The 24,085-nt window shown below is 33.5% G+C and overlaps 1 long non-coding RNA gene across 1 annotated transcript; it reads left to right on the top strand.

Moving 5' to 3' along the window:
- Window positions 1-20,402: 20,402 nt before the first annotated feature.
- On the top strand, window positions 20,403-23,152 carry LOC144754036 (uncharacterized). The gene is made up of 3 exons (XR_013594633.1): window positions 20,403-20,562; window positions 21,824-22,039; window positions 23,041-23,152. It is a non-coding gene; the product is annotated as an uncharacterized LOC144754036 (long non-coding RNA).
- The last annotated feature ends 933 nt before the right edge of the window (window positions 23,153-24,085 follow it).

The raw sequence follows: 24,085 nt of genomic DNA, 5'->3' as shown, positions 1-24,085 counted from the left end.
TTCTTTTTGTTTGTGTGAGCTTGCCTTCACTTGACAATGTTTCTTTCTTGGTGTGATCGTGCTTTTACTTTCGTTTCCCGTGTTAGACCCTTTTGTTTCTCGTCTCAGACCAGAGTGTGTTTGTTCTTACTGTTAGCTTTTACTTAGGGCCATTCTTTGAACAATAAATAAATATAATGTTATGTTTAGGCAGTGTCACAAACATGAAATAAATAGAAGTACTGTCGTGTTTGTTTGAACCTGAAATAAATAGTATTAATATTGTGTTTTTTTCTCTGTGACTTCACACGCAGCAATCAAACAGCAGCAACGAGCACATTTTAAATACATCCGTCCGACTGTGTGAAAGCAGTAGTCAAGAAGGGCGGGAACTAATGTTAGAATACAGGCGCCATTATGGCGGGGCTCAATGCAAAGTTAGCCCATGCATATGCAGGATGTTAAAAGCAACAATGAGCGCATGTTGTTTTCGACCAGAGCGCCATTATGGCGGATCTTAATGCAAAGTGAGGCCATGCACATGCAGCAAGTTAAAAGCAACAACGAGCTTATGTCGTTTTAGACCACAGTGTGTTTGTTTCACTGTTCGCTTTCATCCAGGGCCATTCTTTGAACACGAAATAAATACAATATTATGTGTATTTCGACCTTCACTTTCGTCCTGTCTTAGAACTGAACGTGTATGTTTTTACTGACCGTTTAACAATGGGCATTTTGAACATCAAATACATACAAGTAATATCGTGTTTCTTTCTCTGTGTGATCGTGTTTTATTTTACAAATATAAAATGTGGCATACGGGAACACGTTTACTTTACATGCAAGAACATTAAATTAAGTAATCAGTTGTTTTTTTATTTACCACGGACTTCACCCGAGTGCGTAAAAGGAGCAGTCAACAGTAAGGCCATGTAACCTGTATCGTCGACTTTACTTAGGTTGTTTCTGTGTGTAATTGTGCTTTCTAGAGCGCGGGCGCCTATGTTACAACAGAGCCGCCATTATGGCGGTGCTCCAAACAAAGTGAGTGGATGTACACGCAGCAATTTAAAAGCGACAAGGACACCATGTATATGCAGCCGCTCGTTCTTTGTCTTAGAGTGCGTTTACTTTCAGTGCAATATTAAACAAAATAAAAAAACACTGTTGATGTACTGCTTCTGTCTACACTACCCTTTTCTTGCCGTAAGCAGTTTGCTACAGACTTTCTTAAGCCTGCAGGTATCTATTTGCATGAATTCGTTTACACATTCCTTTCTCGCCCCTACAGTTATCGACATGGTGTTATTTAGTAGATGTAAACAGTCGGAAATAACAACAGCACTTCAAAATGTGCTTTGCGGCGGCACTATGTCTGCGGCGGTGCTATGTCTGCTTGTTGTAATGAGATTTAGAAATGTTGGGCTTTGGCTTTATATTCAAAGCAAAACATTACAGTAAAGAAAGTGTTCCATTATATATTAAAAGTACTGCCATTATACATAATGCAAAATAAAATAGCGCTTTTTAAATACGTCGTTGGCACCCACTTTAGAGGCCCTGATTCAAAATAAAATAGCGCTTTTCAAATACGTCGTTGGCACCCACTTTAGAGGCCCTGATTTATATGTAAAAGAAAATGCTTTGCAGTTACATGCTGCAAAATGAAATAGTACGTTTTAAAAACGTCGTCTTTACCCCTTTAAAGGCTCGTGTTTACATGTAAAACGAAATGTTTTACAGATATATAATGTGGCATACCTTTACTTTATACACAGCAACTAATAATCTCTGCGGCCTGTTCCTCGAAGGCCTACTTTCAAATGTCAAAGTAAACTAATAATCTCTGCGGCCTGTTCCTCGAAGGCCTACTTTCAAATGTCAAAGTAAATGCATGCAGCACCGGCGGACTATAGTGAGCACTTTTTGTTGTCTCTTTTATGTGTTGTAAAAAAAATGTTTCACACACAAGGTACACGTTTACTTTTAGAAACAGTTATTATTCCTGCAGCAAGTGCTCTGACACAAAAGTGCAAGGTGGCATTGATCCACTGTATTACAGTAAAAGGTCTATATAATTATATTTAATTACATTATGTGGGTAATTTATTTTGCTTGTATTCGGGCCATAGCACACAGGCTATTTCACACCACTATTTGTTACATGTGCCACATTGCAACGCATTTGTTAATTCTGCAGACTAACATTTCTGAAATGGCGTCTGTACTTTTGCGTGTAATAAGTGCAAAATGTTCGGGATAGTTTTCACTAAATACAAAGCCCGTTTCAAAAACGTCGGCGCCATACTCCTTAAAGGCTCGTGTTTACATGGTAAAGAAAATGCTTTACAGATGTACGTGGTACACGTTTACTTTACATGCAGCAATTATAAATCTCGGTGGCATGTTCCTCGGTGGTCTAGTTTCAAATGTTGAAGTAAATGCATACTTGCATTCGGGCCATAACACCCAGGCTATGTCGCACCACTTATGGTTTCATGTGTCACATAGCATCGCCTTCTTTTATTTTGGAGTTTAACATTTCTGTGATGGTGCTTCTACTTATGCGTGTAATGAGTGAAAAATGTTTGAAACAGTTTTTGCTGAATACAAAGCTGTATAAAACATAAGATAGAACATTCTTTGAATAAGGCACACGTTCACTTTACATACAGCGATTAAATAATTATGCGGCATGTTCTTGAAAGGCCTTCTTTCAAAAGTTAAAGTAAATGCATGTGGCCCATATTAAAAGCATCACAAACAAAAAATTCCGACAGCATTTTACCAAAATGTTTTACATCTATACATTTGCAATTTCATTTTGTGTTATATTTTCACATGCACTACTTTTAAAATATATCCATTTACAGAAAGCATCCTAGGATTTGTAGTAAACAACTAATATACATTCATTTAGCTATATGTTACAAATACGAAGTGAAACTCACAGCATGTATTAAAAGAAACGAAACTGTTTAAAACTGAAACTTACTGCATGCATTAAAAGAAACGAAACTGTTTAAAAAGGACAGTCACCTTTGCCCTTTTACTTTACATTGAAAAGAGCCAGACATGTTTTTTCGCACTTAGCCGACTTTCTCACTATCCTGAAGTATTTGTTAGTCCTGTGAGCCTTGCATTTTATTGCCTTTAACCTTTGCTATCTGATCAGAGCCGATACTTACATCGGGACTTTACCAGTTGCTACACAGACCCTTACTTGCTGAGAACAACAACGTACGTTCCGAGACCTATTTGCTTCCTACTCGACTTCGCTACTGATCTATCAATTATTTGCATTCAAAGGTAAGCTTTTTTTTACGTATTTCATTTAATATTATTCGCTGCTATTAATATACAAGCATTCAATAATTTATGAAACTCGTTCCTTTATTTAGTGGCCCGCAGTTTTTGTTTGACCTAATTGATATCCCGATATTTTGCATGCAGGTTTTATTTACGGGGAGATAGTAGAGCCCTATATCAAAATCAGATACAAAGAGTGTGCTTTGTACTGTTAAATCATGTATGCGCGCTTGCACGACTAAACGTTCAATAATATACTGATATGTTTGTGAATGCTTCGAAAAGCTACAGTTCATTGCAAGCCATTTTTTCAGTTACATGATTGTGGGTCAATGTGGCATTATTGTGCAAAGTATTTCCGTAATGCTACTTGCATTTGTATAGGTTTGATATAATGGAGACGGAAAGGGGGTTTTCTATACGCAAAATATACTAGCTTTTAAGTCTTGCCTCCATTTCCTCTACCTTCTACCGTACGTAAATACTCGATGTTTTGGCTGCAAATATTATAATGGGCAAAATTGTTGTGCGGAATTATAAAGTATTACACAGGGAGTGTGCTTATAATTAAGCCCATGCACACGCAGTGATTTAAAAGCAACAACGAGCCCGTTTTTAAATATAACCGCTCCTTGCCTGTCTTACAGCACCTTTCCTTACACTACTGTATTTAAATAAAGTAATCAGTTGCATTTTTATTTAGCACGGACTTCACTCTAGTGCGTAAGCGCTGCGTGCAACAGTGAGGCCATGTCACCTGTAGCGCCAACTTACTCATGCTTATTTTTCTGTAATGTTATGCTTTCTACAGGGCGGAAGCCCATTGACCCACAGGTGCCAGTATGGCGGTGCTCAATGCAAAATGAGGCAGCAGCACGCAGCAATTAATAAGCAACAATAAGCCCATTTTAAAACATACCGCCGCCTGTTGTCTGTTTTATAGCCTTTGCTTACACCACCGTATTTAAATAAAGTAATTTCTAGCACTTTTAAATAGCACGGGCTTCACCCAAGTGCGTGCAAGCAGCATGCAACAGTACAGCCATGTCACCCGTAGCGTCGACTTACTAATAAACAACAGCGAGTCCATTTATAATACAGACGCTCGTTGTTTTTTTTAAAGCGCCTTTACTTACACAACAGTATTTATATAAAGTAATCAGTTGCATTTTTATTTAGCACGGACTTCACTCTAGTGCGTAAGCGCTGCGTGCAACAGTAAGGCCATGTCACCTGTAGCGCCAACTTACTCATGCTTATTTTTCTGTAATGTTATGCTTTCTACAGGGCGGAAGCCCATTGACCCACAGGTGCCAGTATGGCAGTGCTCAATGCAAAATGAGGCAGCAGCACGCAGGAATTAATAAGCAACAATAAGCCCATTTTAAAACATACCGCCGCCTGTTGTCTGTTTTATAGCCTTTGCTTACACCACCGTATTTAAATAAAGTAATTTCTAGCACTTTTAAATAGCACGGGCTTCACCTAAGTGCGTGCAAGCAGCATGCAACAGTACAGCCATGTCACCCGTAGCATCGACTTACTAATAAACAACAGCGAGTCCATTTATAATACAGCCGCTCGTTGTTTTTTTTAAAGCGCCTTTACTTACACAACAGTATTTATATAAAGTAATCAGTTGCATTTTTATTTAGCACGGACTTCACTCTAGTGCGTAAGCGCTGCGTGCAACAGTAAGGCCATGTCACCTGTAGCGCCAACTTACTCATGCTTATTTTTCTGTAATGTTATGCTTTCTACAGGGCGGAAGCCCATTGACCCACAGGTGCCAGTATGGCGGTGCTCAATGCAAAATGAGGCAGCAGCACGCAGCAATTAATAAGCACCAATAAGCCCATTTTAAAACATACCGCCGCCTGTTGTCTGTTTTATAGCGCCTTTGCTTACACCACCGTATTTAAATAAAGTAATTTCTAGCACTTTTAAATAGCACGGGCTTCACCCAAGTGCGTGCAAGCAGCATGCAACAGTACAGCTATGTCACCCGTAGCGTCGACTTACTAATAAACAACAGCGAGTCCATTTTAAAAAATACAGCCGCTCGTTGTTTTTTTTAAAGCGCCTTTACTTACACAACAGTATTTATATAAAGTAATCTGTAACACTTTTAGATACTGCAGACTTTACCAATCATTCAATAAATTATTAAACTCGTTACTCTATTTAGTGGCCCGCACTTTTGGTCTGACGTAATTGATATCCCGATATTTTGCATGCAACTTTTATTTACGGGGAGGTAGTAGAGCCCTATATCAAAATCAGATACAAAGAGTGTGCTTTGTACTGTTAAATCATGTATGCGCGCTTGCACGACTAAACGTTCAATAATATACTGATATGTTTGTGATTGCTTCGAAAAGCTACAGTTCATTGCAAGCCATTTTTTCAGTTACATGATTGTGGGTCGATGTGGCATTATTGTGCAAAGTATTTCCGTAATGCTACTTGCATTTGTATAGGTTTGATATAATGGAGACGGAAAGGGGGTTTTCTATACGCAAAATATACTAGCTTTTAAGTCTTGCCTCCATTTCCTCTACCTTCTACCGTACGTAAATACTCGATGTTTTGGCTGCAAATATTATAATGGGCAAAATTGTTGTGCGGAATTATAAAGTATTACACAAGGAGTGTGCTTATAATTAAGCCCATGCACACGCAGTGATTTAAAAGCAACAACGAGCCCATTTTTAAATATAACCGCTCCTTGCCTGTCTTACAGCACCTTTCCTTACACTACCGTATTTAAATATAGTAATCGGTTGCATTTTTATTTAGCACGGACTTCACTCTAGTGCGTAAGCGCTGCGTGCAACAGTGAGGCCATGTCACCTGTAGCGCCAACTTACTCATGCTTATTTTTCTGTAATGTTATGCTTTCTACAGGGCGGAAGCCCATTGACCCACAGGTGCCAGTATGGCGGTGCTCAATGCAAAATGAGGCAGCAGCACGCAGCAATTAATAAGCAACAATAAGCCCATTTTAAAACATACCGCCGCCTGTTGTCTGTTTTATAGCGCCTTTGCTTACACCACCGTATTTAAATAAAGTAATATCTAGCACTTTTAAATAGCACGGGCTTCACCCAAGTGCGTGCAAGCAGCATGCAACAGTACAGCCATGTCACCCGTAGCGTCGACTTACTAATAAACAACAGCGAGTCCATTTTAAAAAATACAGCCGCTCGTTGTTTTTTTTAAAGCGCCTTTACTTACACAACAGTATTTATATAAAGTAATCTGTAACACTTTTAGATACTGCGGACTTCACCAAGCATTCAATAAATTATTAAACTCGTTACTCTATTTAGTGGCCCGCAGTTTTGGTCGAACGTAATTGATATCCCGATATTTTGCATGCAGGTTTTATTTACGGGGAGATAGTAGAGCCCTATATCAAAATCAGATACAAAGAGTGTGCTTTGTACTGTTAAATCATGTATGCGCGCTTGCACGACTAAACGTTCAATAATATACTGATATGTTTGTGAATGCTTCGAAAAGCTACAGTTCATTGCAAGCCATTTTTTCAGTTACATGATTGTGGGTCAATGTGGCATTATTGTGCAAAGTATTTCCGTAATGCTACTTGCATTTGTATAGGTTTGATATAATGGAGACGGAAAGGGGGTTTTCTATACGCAAAATATACTAGCTTTTAAGTCTTGCCTCCATTTCCTCTACCTTCTACCGTACGTAAATACTCGATGTTTTGGCTGCAAATATTATAATGGGCAAAATTGTTGTGCGGAATTATAAAGTATTACACAGGGAGTGTGCTTATAATTAAGCCCATGCACATGCAGTGATTTAAAAGCAACAACGAGCCCGTTTTTAAATATAACCGCTCCTTGCCTGTCTGACAGCACCTTTCCTTACACTACCGTATTTAAATAAAGTAATCAGTTGCATTTTTATTTAGCACGGACTTCACTCTAGTGCGTAAGCGCTCCGTGCAACAGTGAGGCCATGTCACCTGTAGCGCCAACTTACTCATGCTTATTTTTCTGTAATGTTATGCTTTCTACAGGGCGGAAGCCCATTGACCCACAGGTGCCAGTATGGCGGTGCTCAATGCAAAATGAGGCAGCAGCACGCAGCAATTAATAAGCAACAATAAGCCCATTTTAAAACATACCGCCGCCTGTTGTCTGTTTTATAGCGCCTTTGCTTACACCACCGTATTTAAATAAAGTAATTTCTAGCACTTTTAAATAGCACGGGCTTCACCCAAGTGCGTGCAAGCAGCATGCAACAGTACAGCCATGTCACCCGTAGCGTCGACTTACTAATAAACAACAGCGATCCCATTTATAATACAGCCGCTCGTTGTTTTTTTTAAAGCGCCTTTACTTACACAACAGTATTTATATAAAGTAATCTGTAACACTTTTAGATACTGCGGACTTTACCAAGCATTCAATAAATTATTAAACTCGTTACTCTATTTAGTGGCCCGCAGTTTTGGTCTGACGTAATTGATATCCCGATATTTTGCATGCAAGTTGTATTTACGGGGAGTTAGTAGAGCCCTATATCAAAATCAGATACAAAGAGTGTGCTTTGTACTGTTAAATAATGTATGCGCGGTTGTATGACTAAACGCCATGTTCAATAATATACTGATATGTTTATGAGTGCTTCGAGAAGCTACAGTTCATTGCAAGCCATTTTTTCAGTTACATGATTGTTGGTCAATGTGGCATTATCGAGCAAATTAATTAAACGGCCAATGATGGCACCTTACTCTATAAATGAAAATATATGAAGTTTGCATATACTTTCTTCATATAACATAAGTAAACGCACGTGCTGTTCTACTAATATATGCATAAAATAACTTTTTGCATTCAAAAATCCAATGCCCGGCAACTATTAACTTCTCTTTCAAAATTACTTCTACAAAAATAGTTATAGTAGTCGCTTCTGCTGGTTAAGGAATAAAGTAATGGAAAGCAGGTGTTTTATTATCTAAAAAACTAGCATAATAAGTACTTTATTCTATCAAGTCTTCTAGTGGTTAATTTTCACCTACCTACTACCGGATGCCTTTCTGCTCTTTGCCGATCACGTACACATTTTAGTTCGGCCTTAATCGTCTGCTACAACCATTAGCACCAAGTGTTCAGGGAAGGGCCCCGGGATATTGCTAACTGCTGTAACAGTCTTTCAGTCTTTACTGTCCTATTTTAACGTTCGTCTAAAAGATACTCGGCGCCATAAGGCTGGCGCCCGGGCTGATTTGTTTCAATGTAACTTTTCAACCACTCTAAAACACATTGCAAACAGTTAACTATTAAGTTACCGAGCACTGTTGTTAGTCAATATGGCCATGCTTATTCACCTACTACCCACTTCCAGACCTCCTTTTCAGATGTAAAAAAGTTCCAGTAGACATAAAATGTGCAGGTCCATATTCATGCATAATATTTCTCAGAAAAATAAAGTATTACACAGGGAGTGTGCATTATTAAGCCCATGCACACGCAGTGATTTAAAAGCAACAACGAGCCCGTTTTAAAATATACCTGCTCCTTGCCTGTCTCACAGCACCTTTCCTTAGACTACCGTATTTAAATAAAGTAATCTGTAGCACTTTTAAATAGCGCGGACTTCACCTAGGTGCGTGCAAACCGCATGTGACAGTGCAGCCATGTCACCCGTAGCATTGACTTAAACATAGTTCTTTCTGTATATTATTGTGCTCTTTTTTATTTTTTATTTCCCAGCCCCGAACTAAATTATGTATCAGAGCACTTCACATATAGGCAGCCCCCACCCCCCACCCCTCTGCATGCTCACACACAGGCGACCGCATGCTCTCGCAGGCACTCGGCAGACACTCGCTCACACACACCCCCCTCCCCCACAGTCACACACACGCACTCCAGACACATACACACGCGCGTGACCCTCATCCCCACCACTTACCGGGCTCTTTCGGCGTGTTCAGTGTCTCATCGCTCCACTTCTTCCTCGGCGGCGGCGGCTGTGACGCCGGGCGGGTCTTCCTGCTGGATTGCAGGCCCCGCCCCCGTCTCAGACAAAAGTGCCTGACTTCCGTTTTTATTTAAATGTTTTCCATTCCTGCTGCCAACGTGTGGCAGTATGGAATATTATTACTCTTTCCTGAATTGTTAAGGTGTACCCGTAGAAGTGCATGTAATTGCTGGAAAAGCAGAACAGGCATTTTTGAATAGCCAGAAATGTAACTCAGTTACCCTGTTTCCATTGCATGGGCTTGAGTTCGGTGTTGGCATTACTGAGAAGGCTTGTGTACTCCTCTTAGTGTCTTGTTCAGAGGTATAGGTTGCACGTACATTGTGCGACTTTTTGCCTTAGTAATCCGATCACAAACTTTTTAAATGTAGAAATTACACGAGAGCGCCAACTATCTTTGTGAATTATTTCCCCAAAGTGCACGCTACTTGGATATGGCGACAAACTCGTCTCTTGCCTTTGCACCAGGAGAGATGGATGCATTTTTAAAGCACCGCCCATTGAAACTTGCTTCTCATAAAGGAGCCATGTATCTGTGCCCCTGGTGTTAGCAGACCTGAAAGCGCTATTCACCCACGGCAGGATGCAAATGTGCATCTCAATGCATCCATTCATGCTGCCACTTGGACAGTATAGGAACATTCTGAAACAGGTTTTAATCTAGAAAATTAACTGAAAATCTTCTGTGGAATACAGTGGAAAAAACTCTAGATGTGCAAGATGCATGACTGACCCGCATGTCTCCTTCAATCAAGCAAATTATTCTGAGGTGCGTGCTAGACTGGCCTCTATCATTTTCCCCCAACATTTTTTACAGCATTTATCTGTCCAGGCAGGAGATTTGTGCAGTGACCCCGATTAGTGGTATGGGATATTTATTAAAGACTAGCTGGAATCTTGCCTGCCTCAACCTGTGGCACTAGTATGCAAGAGGGCTCAAGTCAACTGATCCAGGTCTCCTAGCTATTGGCATTGTAAATCACAATGCCTTTTCTTCATGTTTAAAAAAAATGCATTGTCCTTTGCAATGTCAATAGCTCAAACTCACATGAATGCGAGACGTATTGTATAAGTTTGTTATAATGAAGACGGAAAGCGAGTTTTCTATTGCGCAAAATATAGTAGCTTTTAAGCCTTGCCTCCATTTCCTTTACCTTCTTCCGTACCTAAATGCTCGATGCTTTGCCTGCAAATATTATATTTGGTAAAACTGTTGTTCAGAAAAATAAAGTATTACACAGGGAGTGTGCATTATTAAGCCCATGCACACGCAGTGATTTAAAAGCAACAACGAGCCCGTTTTAAAATATACCTGCTCCTTGCCTGTCTCACAGCACCTTTCCTTAGACTACCATATTTAAATAAAGTAATCTGTAGCACTTTTAGATAGAAGACTTCACCTAGGTGCGTGAAAGCCGCATGTAACAATGCAGCCATGTCACCCATAGCATTGACTTAAACATAGTTCTTTCTGTATATTATTGTGCTCTTTGCAGCGTAAGAGCCCATATACACAGGTCACTTGGCAATGCTAAATGCAAATTGAGCTGATGTACATGCAGCAATTAATAAGCAACGTGGAGTCCATTTTAAAATATAGCTGCTCGTTGCCTGTCTTAGTGCGCCTTTGCTTAGACCACCGTAATTAAATAAAATAATCTGTAGCATTTTTATATAGTGCTTACTTTACTCGAGTACGTGAAACCAGTATGCAACAGTGAGGCAATATTACAACATAGCCGGCAGTATGGCAGGACTGAAATAGATGTCATTCTTTCTTTCAGGCCCCCATAATTGCATTCAAGACATACATAACACCAGTTCTCAGTACATGCTTTACCAGCCACATATACTACCAACAATTAGTGTCTTTTTACCAAACACAAACATCACCACCTGGCAGTACACATTTTCATTAGGAACACACATTATTAGTTCTTAGTACATGCTTTTACCAAGCACACATGAACAAATGGCAATGCCCACTTCCAACAAGCACACACACCACCAGCCATCACAAAATGCTTTCATCAGGTATACACCAACAGCTGGCAGTACACACTTCCACCATGCATAAACACCACTATCTATCAATACATGCTTTCACCAAGCAAAACTCACCAGCTGACAGTACACACTTCCACCAAACACACACACACCAGCCATCAATATGCAATTTTTACATGCACACACACCACCAAACATAAATGTATACATCATTTGATGACATATTAAGAATCAACTATGGTAGCAATCACAGTATGGTGCACCTTCATTTTAAATATATTCATCTAAAATGCAGCATTACTCTTGCAACAACAAAAAATACACATTTTTTGTAACTTCTATTTATACACTTTTTTGACATTTGGTGTTCAAATATTTAGCAATACCAGTACCTAAAATATTAATTAACATGACACATATTGCATTATAAATGCAAGTATTTTGAGCTGTCAGGCGTTTTTTCATGCTATGAATAATGACCACTAACATGTTTTATTGTGTTAGAAGCTGACACTGCACTCTTCACTAGGCATACAGCATTATCTGTCAGTCATGCCTTTACGGAAAAAAACATCAACAGCCTTCAGTACATGCTTTCACCAGACACACATCAACAACTGAAAGTGCATACTTCAACTAAACAGACAAACATTCAGTTATCAATGCACGATTTCTACAGGCACACAAATCACCAACTAGCCATGCATGCATTATTTTAAACAATTATAATTTACTAATATAGCAATTGCAATATGACACACCTTACTTTTACACTTACTTATGTAAAGCACAGCATGCCACCATTGCTACAAAAACATAAATACACATTTTTAGCCCTGCTATTTCTATACGTCTGTTGCAGTAGGAGTCCAAATATTTAGCAATGCAAATACCTCAAACTTAATTAACATAAAACATATTGCATTCAAAATGCTACTGTTTTAAACTGTTATGAAATTTCCATTGAAAAATAATAACTATCTATGTATGATTATTATTTTATGAGAATGCAAAGCCTAACATTATAGAGGAGAGAGTAATTGAACAATATATAATTATGCTAAGGACTAATATGTAGGCAACCTAAAAGCATCAGCATAGCTATATACACAATAGGATGCTACTTACATATACTTCTAAATGATAAAGAATGTATTAATAATGCTGTATATAATAATGTTTGTGCAATTGTGAACAGCAATGATCTCCAAGTAAATCTACAAGATGCTTGATATATCTATATAAAAAATTATACAAAAGTTTAGTATAACATTTTGGTATCATCCTGTTAAATATGTTTCTTAAAATATATGTTCTTTAACATACAGATTGTTTTAATGCTATTGTATAACAAATAAATAATATATACATATTATTAATTATATATAACATATTACTTTGTATTACAGGTCCTGCAAAAGAAGAAGAAATCAATAAGGTAAAGATCTATTTTTTTATTGTTATTATCATTTAAAAGCCGACCTATAAATCACAATACTATTGTTATTATTTGTACAAAAAAGTAACTATACAATATATCTAGTAAGTACACACATTTTGTAAAATATTAACATACAAATAACCTTTTATAAATATAAAATAATGCATAATAGCATACAAGCTCAATACCATCAAGGCCATGAAAAGTTTTCTATACATTCAAGAGGCAAACAATGCCTTCCAAATAGTACCTTTGCTATTATTCACAACCAAAATAAAATAGCAAATATATGGGATGCAGAAGATTTACATAATATAATGGATCTTGGAAATGCATTATATTTAGAGATGCATTCAATCAATAAACAGGATTATATGCATCCTGATGATCTGCCTAAATATATTACACATGGAAATGATATTTATGCAATTAAATTAGGAGAAGCTTACTATGGTAATATATTTACACGTTTTGATTTGATATATCCAGACATACAAGAAGCATTAAATTTATCAATAACAGCTTCTGGAGTATTGCTTTGTATGGATGTCTATGTTATATCTATTTTTAAAAATGAAGATAGCTATTTTGTATTTGATTCACATAGCCGGAATGAGACTGGAATGCCACAACATGATGGCACATGTGTACTACTTAAAAAAAAACTTTTCAAGAAGTAATTCATTATATTAAAAATTTAGCAAATAGCATAAAACCATTTAATGCAGTAGATGTTCAATTTGAATTAACACCAATAAATATTCGAAAAATACTAAAGACATCATTTGAACGTGCATTAAAACTAGAAGAAAAAAAGTCACAAAAAACAACACATTTTTTTGTACATAAAGCAGACATTTATGTACAACAAAATAGCAATAACAACGAAAATGTTGAAGCATCAACATCAACGTTGCAAAAAAAACATACAGAAAATACTACAAATACAGAAGTAGCAAAATCATCCTTAAATACATTATCTGAAACAGCTACTTTAATAAAAACAGCAACAAAAAGACCTTTCACCAAAAAAAAATAGTAAACGTTGTAAAAAACAGAAAATAATTATTCTTAGCAAAGAAATAGAACTTACTGAAGACTTGCAAAATATTAAAAAAGATAAAAAGAAAATCTCAAAAAATAAAACTAGTGAACAAGAGTTAATTTTAAAAGAGCAATTACTATCGAATATAACATTAGATACTAGCAAAAGTAAAGTCAGTAATGTTACTGCAAGAAAATCTGAAAATAGTCATATACAACAACTCTCTGACAAGGCATTAGATGTTAATAATATAAGCATTATTAATAATGAGCATACAGATAGTAGCAAGTTAATAGAAGTAAATAATCGCATTTTAAATACAAAATTTCAAGAAAATGAGCTACATAGCTTATATATTTGCAATATTATATTTGCTGTACTTTACAACAAATTAACATTTATGAAAAACTGGTCCATACAAGAGATACATAATATAATGCAACTTGGGGAAAAAATGTATGAAGACATGCTGATGTTTTATAATAGACAAAATATAGACATAAATGATATACCTAAATACATTAAATATAATAATACAACATATTCAATTCAGCTTAAAAAAAACAAATACATATAATTTTACAGAATAATACTTTACAAAAAAACATAACATTAGCTTTACAAAATACATTAACTACATATAATTCTGTCATAATATACTTGAATAAAATAGTATTTGTTATTACCAAACAAGATAACAACTACTATACTTACTATTTGAGTACAACATCACAGAGTAAAGAAACGCATAATTGCACAACTATACTTTTACATACTACAACAATAACACATTTAGTGCAACATATAACAGTGCTTTCAAATAACATTTTACCCCTAAATCATGAATCAATATCACTAACTATTATACCAATTACTATTAATGCAATACTTAAAAGTTCTTTTCAAAAAGGTCAAAGGAGACTAATTACACAAAATAAAAAAAAAGGACTTACACATATGATAATACATTATAGTGCTACATTAGCATCTGAAGCTATACCTGTTATTCCTATAGATATTGAACTAAATGTTACTAACAAAAAGGATAATATTAGTTTACAGCAAACAAATGAAATAGAACATATTATAAGGCCTAATATTTTTAATGAATACTCTGAAATACAAGAACTTACTATTAGCCAAACAAAAATTAATGTTACTTCCGTTGAAAATGTGGCATTACATGCAAGACAAAATACAAATATTAATCAATCAATTACAAAGTATATTATAGATAACTTTATTAATCAAATCCATTATGGACCTGAATATATATGCACTATTTGTAACCAAATGTGGCATAAAGAAACAGTTAGAAATATCTGCAATATAATACACAACAAGACTTTTATATTATGTAATATCAGTAACCAGGAAAGTAATTATATATGTAATACATGCTATAAGTACATTATGCAAAATAAAATTCCACCATGTTCAGTTTATAATGGCATGAGTTTCCCTGATATACCACCTGAATTACATTTGTATGACTTAGAAGAAAGATTAATATCTCCAAGAATACCTTTTTTGCAAATTAAAACACTACCACGTGGATTTCAAAAATCCTTAACAGGTGCTGTAGTAAACGTTCCAGCCGATGTTATGACCACTATTACAATATTACCAAGGCAAATGAGTGATACTATGACAATACCAATAAAATTAAAAAGAAAATTACAGTACAAATCATACACACATTATGAAAATGTAAGACCAAATATAGTTAAAAGAGCAGCTTCATGGTTAGCATACAATAGTGATTTGTTTAAAGAATATGAAGTAACTATAAATTCAGATTGGGAATATGTTCCAATTGAAACAAATAGTATACAAACATCTGATAGTAGTAATGATTCAAGTAGTACAGATAACATGCCTGTAGGCAATTTAGATACATTATTAACTAATGAAACAATAACAGACGATAACATAAATGTATTAAATTTAGCACCCGCTGAACATAATACACCACGTGGATTATATGAGGATAAAGATTCTGAATATTTAGCATTTCCTACAATATTTTGTGGGAAACGTAGAACAGCTAATAAAGATAGACATATACCAGTACATTATAGTACAATATGTAAAGTAGAATTACGTAGTTATGATAAGAGAGTAGCTAATAATATAACAAATATGTTTTTCAAATTGAAAAAATTGCAAATTAAACAAATACAAGATAAAATCTTTATATCACTTAGAAAACATTTTACTGATGGCAAAGTAATTACAGTAAAAGACATAAAAGAAAATTTACAAACTATATTGCACTTTAATGAGGGATACAAAATATTAAAAACAATACGGAGCTCTCCTCCTTACTGGGAAAATTGCAAACGTGATTTGTTTGCTATGATAAGACAATTGGGCATTCCAACTTTTTTTTTTACTTTGTCTGCAGCAGAAACAAAATGGTATCACTTAATTAATATACTGTTACGTGTAAAGAAACTTAAAGAATGCACTAGAGAAGAGTTCAAAAGTATGTCTTGGGAAAGTAAATGTAGTTTAATACAACAAGATCCTATAACATGTGCACGACACTTTGATTATCAAGTAAAAAAATTATTTAACTGCATTTTATTGGACAAGAGTAATCCAATAGGTAAAATATCAGATTATTTTTACAGAGTTGAATTTCAACAAAGAGGATCACCACATATACATGCTTTACTTTGGGTAAATAATGCACCACAGTATGGCATAGACAAAGATGACAAAGTTATATCTTTTATTAACAAACATATAACTTGTCACAAAACAGAAGAACTGTCCTTTGAATGTTTACTTCCATTGCAGAAACATGGACATACTAAAAATTGTCGTATAAAACATAAAAAAATATGCAAATATCAATACCCAAAATATCCTATGCCATGTACTAAAATATTAAAGCCCTTACAATTAGATAAAAAAGATACAATTGCAAAGCAACAAATTGATATTATCTATTCTACTATGTCCTCAGAAAGCTTTCCACATTACACATATGAAGAGTTTCTACACAAAATAGAATTAACAGAAGAGCAATATATAAAATGCATACGCTTACAAATTAACAAAACAACTATATTTTTGCAAAGAACACCAGCTGAATCTTATATTAATAATTACAATAGAATAATATTACAGGCATGGCAAGCTAACATAGATATACAATATGTCTTAGATGCATATGCTTGTGCAGTATATATTGTATCATATTTGAGTAAATCTCAGCGAGGATTAAGCAAAATAATAGCACAAGCCGCAAAAGAAGTGTCTCATAATGTAAACATTAAAGAGCAATTAAAGCATATTGGAAACAAATTTTTGAATTGCACTGAAATTGGTGCACAAGAAGCTGCTTATCTAATACTACAAATGCCATTACGGAAAAGCTCTAGATCATTTTTATTTATCAATACAAGCTTACCAGACAAACGAACTTACTTAATGAAAGACATGCATACAATTAACATGATGCCAGAAACATCAACAAAAGTACAACTTGATAATATAATTAATAACTATAGCAAACGACCAATAACATTAGAAAAATGTACTTTGGCTGATTATGCATCTAAATATAATATAGTACCAAAGAGTAAAATAAAAAAAGTACAAAACAGTTATGATAATTTACTGTTAGAAACAAACTTTTATAGTTCTGATGATGAAGAACTTGAAATAAATGAATTAATTGCCAATGAAACTACTGAAAAATACACTTGCCGTAAAAAAACGAAAATAATACGATATCGCAAATTTAATAAAATTAATGAGCCTGAAGACTATTACAGAGAATTATTGATGCTTTTTTACCCCTGGAGAATAGAAAGTAATATAATTTCAGACAAAGATACATACTACGAAAGATACTTGGAGTTACAAACAGAAATTGATAATAATTATTCCTTATATAACAAGCAACATATAATACCCTTTAATGATGAAGAACATAATAATGACAATATACTGATATCACCAGCATCACCAGCAGAACAGATACCAATAGATGACAGTGAAATACATGCACATAATAATCATGATGTAAACTATGACTTGTCACTAGATTTAGGAGTTAGAAGTATAACAGAAGAAGATTTACTAGTAAATAATTTATTACCTGAAGAAGAATACAATTACATAATGCAAAATTTAACATCTGAGCAACTAAATTTTGTATATCACCATTTAAATTGGCTGAAAACTCAAACAACAAATTTCTTTACTTTTTGTACTGGCGGTGCAGGAGTAGGTAAAAGTTTTCTTATAACTGCACTTTATCAAACATTACTGAGATACTACAATACTAAAGCAGGAGAAAATCCAGACAATATTCATATCTTGCTTACTGCACCAACAGGACAAGCAGCACATAATATTAATGGACAAACATTACATAGCACATTCAAAATTCCAATCTCACAAACTTTATCATATAAACAATTAACACATGAAAATAGAGCAGCACTACAAAGCAAACTAATTCATTTAAAAGTATTAGTAATAGATGAAATTTCAATGGTAGGAACAAATATGCTCACTTTCACACACAATAGAATGCAAGAAATAAAAGCCTCAAACAATCCTTTTGGAGGAATTTCTATATTAGCTATTGGAGACTTTTACCAATTGAAACCAGTTTTTGATTCATATATATTTGAAAATTCAAGACACATGTATGCACCATTGAGTACAAACTTGTGGCAAACAAATTTCAAATTATATGAACTTACTAAAATAATGCGACAAATAAATGATTTACCATTTGCAGAAATGCTTAATAGACTAAGAATAGGTGAACATACTAATGATGATATACAAACATTAAAGACTCGCGAAATACAACCTGACTTACATATAATAAAATCAATACCATATATCATGGGTACAAATAAAGAGGTAGATGAAATTAATGATATTGTTTTACAAGAACACATGAAACATTATCCTATGTACATAACAATAGCAATAGATACAGTAGCAGGAGACCTAACTGCAATAGCAAAAGAAGCAATACTAGAAAGACTACCTACAAATGCAACACAAACAATGAATTTGTCAAAGACATTACATATTGCCATAAAATTAAGATATGATCTAACTTCAAACATTAATGTTAATGATGGTTTAACTAATGGTGCAACAGGCATAGTTGAGTATGTAGATTGTATAGATGATATCCCAATTATTATTTGGATATTGTTTGACAATCAGAAAATAGGTACACAAACAAGACAACAAAACAAACATCTATATCATACAAATATTTCTAATGCTTGGACACCAATATTAAAAATTTCTCATCAATTTCAATACAGCAAAAAATGTATAACTATTATACGAAAACAATTCCCAATACGACAATCATCAGCACGTACTATACATAGAACACAAGGACAAACAATAGAACCATTATATATACATTTTAATAACATCAAAACACATCATTTACATTATGTAGCAATTAGTCGTGCAAAATCATTGAAAAATATATATTTAAAAAATTTCAATGAAAATAAGATAGCAACACACTATAAAGTACATGAAGAAATGCTACGCTTAAAAACAGACATGATATTAGAAATATCTATAACACAAATAGCACAATATAGCAAATACTTCACAATAATAACACATAACATAAGATCACTACAAAAACATTTCAAATCAATGAAAGCTGATAATAACATATTAAGTGCTGACATATTATGCTTAACTGAAATTAATATAACACACAAAACACCTAGCAATACATATAATATAGATCATTATAATTGTGTAATATTTGACAATTTTTCCAATAGACAAACAAAACATGGAATTGCAATCTATTCCCAAAAACAAATAATTATAAATCCAATATTTACTACAACACAACAAGTTGACATTCTGACAATAACACAAACAATAAACAACATAAATTACTTAATAGTATTTGTGTACAAACAACCCAAAGTGCCAACAGAAACCTTTTTAGCAATATTAACAACGACAATGAATGCCTACCCACACCATAAATATATAATAATGGGTGACTTTAATATTGATTTACTTCAAACAACACACAATGCTAAATTACTTTTAAGTCACATGTTAACACATTTCAATTGCGAACAAAGAATAACAACAGCTACAACAGACTACAATTCTTTATTAGACCACATTTTTACAAATACATGCTTTATAAATTGTGGCACATTAGAATCATATTACAGTGATCACAAACCAATATGGATAGCTATTTAAATAAATGCATTACATCACTGTCTGTATATATTCATCTGACAACATTATCTACCATTCTAACTTAATGAATTATATTTTACAGATGATTTCTATCGAAGAACTCAAAGACGACAGACAAGTTGATGCCAAACCATATCAAAAAGGAGTTCGTGTCAACGTTATACAATGTTCATCCAAAACTTACTACAGAAACGCCAAAAATGAGAATAAAGTATTGTACCACATGTCATTAGCAGATGAAACTGGATGTATTAAATCAACTTGTTATAATGAAGAATACTATCATCAAACAAAAGAACAAAATGGACTGATGATTCGAAATTACATTGTAAAAGATGGTATAATATTAATAACAAAAAAAACAAAAATTGCAAGAATGCCTCCACTGTCTATTTCCCAATCTCTTATCCAGGAAGCACAGTATATTTTAAATCCAATGGCACCGCCACTGTCTCCTATTAAGGCTGTACGCGAGGCTGCCGTGAAAACACTACTAAGTGTATCTGGAACAGTAACAGAGGTAAGATGCAAGAAAATTATTTTGCTACTACTATAACATTTGACATTTTTTCTCCATTGTAATGCAAAAAAATGTCTTTAACAAAATGCCTATATATAACTGTTCGCTATGCAAATGTACTTATAATCCTAGTATGATACATATGTATGAATAATTTGCACTGTACATGCTATCCTATATGAAAATAATATATAATATTCAATGTTATTTTCGACTCTTTTTATTAATATATTCAGAATTTTTTTTTTTTAAATAGAGCCAATTCATACTTATTATAAGGTAAGTAAAGCGCTTTACATATGTTTGTGTTTCCTAAAAAAATACATTCTAGAGAAAAAATTTAATTAGTACTCTTACCCAAAAAATTTCTATAACATTCAATATAACTATTGCATTGCTTACTTGCAAACAATTTCCAGAACAAAATAAATGTTTTAAAAATAACAATTAACTACCAAGTATAAGGTAAGTAAAGCGCTTTATATATGCTTGTATCTCTAATAAATATGCATTCCTAAAAACAAATTGCATTTGCAATATTCTACTACACAATTTCTTCTATAACACTTACTATAGCTATAACAATGCTTACTAGCAAACAATTCTAAACAAATTATACTATTTGAGAGTAACAATTAACTACCAAGTATAAGGTAAGTAAAGCATTTTACATTTGATAGTAATTGCTGTTAGTATAAAATGCCAAAATAATACCAGTATGCTAATGCATTCTGCATACAATTATGTTATCAGTACAAAATACATATTAAGACCATTTTGTACTAAAAACTTTAATACAATGTTTACAAATATACAGCAACAATCAATTTAAATAATAAGGTAAGTAAAAAACTTTAAATATGATAGTAGCACATTTATTTCAATAATAAGGTAAGTAAAGCACTCTAAAGCAATGTTTACAAATATACAGCAAGAATCAATTTAAATTATGAGGTAAGTAAAGCACTTTAAATATGATAGTAGCACATTTATTTCAATACTAAGGTAAGTAAAGCACTCTAAATATGATAGTCTTGATAATACAAATACAATAAAAGCAAAACAACAAATCGCAACTAAGTATACGGTGAGTAAATAATTTACAGATAAATATTGATTGCTTAAACACAAATGCTATGCCTTTACGAAAATGTAATCTACAACTAATAAAAATGTATAAAACAGATTTATTCAATTAAAAGAATACATATATATGACTGCATTAACTCAATAATAAAAAAAAACATTTTTAAAATTGCAGATTGAAGATACAAGAACTATAATCGCTAAAGGACAAGAAACAAAAATAAGGAGCATCACAATAAAAGATGCTACCGACTCCGTTAAGATAAGTCTGTGGAGAGAAGCAACAGACTTTATTTTTCATCTTGGAACATATGTACAGCTGACTCATATGACTGTACACCAATTTAACAGAGAAAAAATATTGAATACGACAAGACATACAACAATACAAGTAAGTGAAATTTGTAGCTATCCAATACAAAAATGCTTTTTTTTTTAACCCTTTTTTCCACAGAATTTTTTTTTTCAGGCCAGGTGACAATATGTACAAATGTATTTTTTGGATAAACTACATAAAGTTTGTATTTACTATAAAAAACGAATATAACAAAGAAAAACATACTTTAGCTTCATAACTACTATAACACATTCCTCCCCACTGCTGCACTGTCTATTAGAACTAGTGCTGAATACACGTTCAATAATCGTGCGCAGCACTGGGGAGGTAGCGCTGCTGACAACCATTGCCCGTCACCAACACTTAAGGTGTTAAAGCAATAAATATTTACAAATTCACAAATACCAATTTACTAATGGCCATTCATTTCAATCAGCATTAAAGCTCATAAAAATGAAACGCCATTATTAATCAAGTATTGAATTGCAGATACAAATTTCAAACCTGCAAGGAGTGTCACTTAAACATCCTGTAGAACACCCATAAAAAACTAAAATGCAATAGCCCAAACATATATGCAATAACAGCAGGTTTGCATATCTTACCATAAGTGTACATGCACATAATGCATGCACACTATTTTGGTATTTTACAATTAAAGAAATTTAATAGTAAAATACCAATTCAATTAGACATCTAAAAACTAGAGGCATATACATCTAAATGCCTCAAAATATAAAATAACTTAATTGTTATTTTACTAAATCAATAAAATGTCAAATACATTTTTGATGATTCAGTAAAATAATGCCCCAACATACCTGTGACATGTGTACCAATATATAAAGACTGAAAGATTGCCACTATGTCAATAACATAAAAATGCAACCTGCAAGTACCTCTATTTATAATATTAACTTTTCATTTAGAAATGCTACAAAAGTATATAAATGTTTTCCTACAACTTAATGTACTGCATTTATAAAACTTGCATATATTAATAAAATAATGCAAATGTAATACAATAAATGTTTTTTAAAACAATTTTCCAATAGGTTGTACAACCTCCAAAGGAAACAATTTTCGTCACCTTATATGGAGTTGAAAAAAAATTCCAGGAAAATACTACCATGACAGCTCAAGTGGGAACAAACAAAACTTTACAGTCAATAGACATTGTGAATATTGCTTTGATGGACTACTTACGAATAGAACCAGATACTGAAAACTTTGAGGATTCTTTGATGGCATATCTACCCATTAAGCTAAAAGTTTTGTTTTGCAATGGATGCATAACTGATGTGCTTGAAGAAATATAAGGAAACACCAACAACAACAAAAGCTTTTCTTAAAATGCTAATAATTGTTTTCTTGCCTAGAAAGCTTGACACATGGTTATTTTCATACTTGAAGTCATTCTTGAAAAGTAATTTAAAATGACACTAATACAAAGAAAACTATTTTGGCATATAACTGTACTTTTATATAGTGCACTTTATTAGTGTAATACTTTTACAATTGTTTCTTAAAAAACTATGTTAAAAAAAAAACAGTAATAGAATACAACACCATTACAATGTTTGCACAATATATTTGTGATGTTTACAATTATACTATACTACTAATGTATGTTTACTAGCCATAACTGTACTGTTATATGTTACATTTTAATTACAGTATTTGCCTTTTACAATCATTTTCTTACAAACTACCTCGTAAAACAAAAATATTTATGGCTAAAATATTTTGCACTGTTTGCACAATATATTTGTGATGTTTACACTTACCTATTTGAAATTAAAATGTATAAATGGACATTTACTCAATTACCATTAAAAAGTTTTACTTTTTTGCTAAGATATTCTTGTAATCTTTAATGCAAATAAATTTAAATATTGCATAAATAATTTTAATAACAAATACTTTATATGTAGCTTTTTATGTACATAAGAAAACTATAGCAGAAAGCAAAAAACATTGCCATTTACAATAATAAGAGCTCAAACTTAAATAATGCGAGACCTATTGCATTGCAAATGCTTGTTTTTTCTTGCCTTCTGCTCCCCTGGTTGCACTCGTTTTTCTTGCCTCTGCTCCCTT

Source organism: Lissotriton helveticus, chromosome 5_1, assembly GCF_964261635.1.
Source record: "Lissotriton helveticus chromosome 5_1, aLisHel1.1, whole genome shotgun sequence".
In the NCBI taxonomy this organism is placed as follows: domain Eukaryota; kingdom Metazoa; phylum Chordata; class Amphibia; order Caudata; family Salamandridae; genus Lissotriton; species Lissotriton helveticus.
Note: the sequence above shows the minus strand (reverse complement) of the source record. Positions and strands in the feature narration are given on the sequence as shown.